The sequence below is a fragment of the Aplysia californica genome, unplaced genomic scaffold (genome assembly GCF_000002075.1).
Source record: "Aplysia californica isolate F4 #8 unplaced genomic scaffold, AplCal3.0 scaffold00226, whole genome shotgun sequence".
Lineage (NCBI taxonomy): Eukaryota > Metazoa > Mollusca > Gastropoda > Aplysiida > Aplysiidae > Aplysia > Aplysia californica.
The window spans coordinates 361,101-362,648 of NW_004797496.1; the positions used below are offsets into that span (position 1 = coordinate 361,101).

At 42.0% G+C, this 1,548-nt stretch overlaps 1 protein-coding gene across 1 annotated transcript in view; it reads right to left on the reverse strand.

Moving 5' to 3' along the window:
- The window catches only part of LOC101845101 (suppressor of tumorigenicity 14 protein homolog), a gene marked incomplete in the record, with an annotated part of 170,595 nt that overhangs the window by 137,253 nt on the left and 31,794 nt on the right, over positions 1-1,548 (reverse strand).

Sequence of the window (1,548 nt, forward strand, 5' to 3'; positions counted from 1 at the left end):
CTTCTCTTCCTTGCCTCTACTTCTTCCATTATCAGTCAGTCTGTCTGTCTGTCTGTGTGTCTGTCTGCCTGTCTGTGTGTCTGTGTGTCTGTCTGTCTGTCTGTCTGTCTGTCTGTCTGTCTGTCTGTCTGTCTGTCTGTCTGTCTGTGCGTGCGTGTGTGCGTTTGTGTCTGTGTGTGTGTGTGTCAGGAGAGGGGGGGGGGTGGTAAGTGCTGATACTCTAAGTCAAAACCCCGTGGGGCCTTTACAACCTTGACAGTACAACATTCCTTTACCATTATATCGCGGTTCACATTTCACGGTTACATCGCGGTTTGCAAGCGAAAGAAAGAAAACCAGGGAAACTCGTTTGTAGCTAACACGCGACTAATTTCAATTTTGGTCAAAAAGAAGTTCATAGATTCTATAGATGGGTTGTTGTTTTTTCTTTAAATATCGTTGCTCTCCCATAATATCAAGTTTAGAAAGTATTTGTAAGAGCTATAATATGTATGCATGTATCGTTTCAACTATGTGGACTTTTAACTATCCTCGGAGGTTCTGAATCCCAAACCCTACGATACTCAAGCGAGTACTGTTTCGTTCTCTCTCTCTCTCTCTCTCTCTCTCTCTCTCTCTCTCTCTCTCTCTCTCTCTCTCTCTCTCTCTACCTGGCTTGAGTCTATCCAGGATGGACGTTTATAGCGTGTTTCCACCTTGTAAAAATTCCGTACTGTCTGGGGAAAGTTCTTCAATCACCTTTTTTAATGTAGGTATTTTTTTACACTCTCACCATGGAATTTAGAACATTTAGGGGGCGGGTTTCCCACCCTATCTGTCAGAAACCAACTCGGGCTGAGAGGGTTACAACATCCCAGTAGACAGACCTTGAGATGCTTGATAAAAATTCATTCTATCCACTTGGGAATCGAACTCGGGTCTCCTGCGCATGACAGCGAGGCGCTTTAAGGGCTACATCAACCAGCAATGCACAAAAGGGGACTCTACGATATTATGGCATGAAATGACGTACAAATTAAGAGAAAGAGCTGAAATAATGTCAGCGTCATTCCACTTTCAGTTTCACGGGGAAGGGCGGGGGTATAACAAAGCCTATTTCTATACATAAAGATATCAGTCCTTGTCGTATACTTCATTGTTTTCTTCCCAGTATTTTAATTTATAAACGACAAATGCCGATGTCATCGTTCTGATTTCGGAACAATCTCTTTTATTTATTTTTTTATTATTTCAAGTATCTCGGTCTGTCTGATGTGACTGATGTGACATTGTTGTATTTCTCTGTTCGGGTTAGCCCTGAAAGGGCAGGATCGAAGCAGCCAGTCCCCTAAAAGATCTAATCATAATAAAGTAATGCGGATGGAGACGTCAAAACACCTGTAGTCGTTTTATTAAGACAATTTTAAACAAATAAAGTAAGTGAAAAATGAGGGATGTAAAGTTTTCAAAGGTATTAAATTGCCCAAAAGTGTTTAGCGAAGCCAGACGATATCGATACTCGACAGGAAGTCGATGTGAGCGTGAGAGGAGACAGAAGGTAGAAGAGAG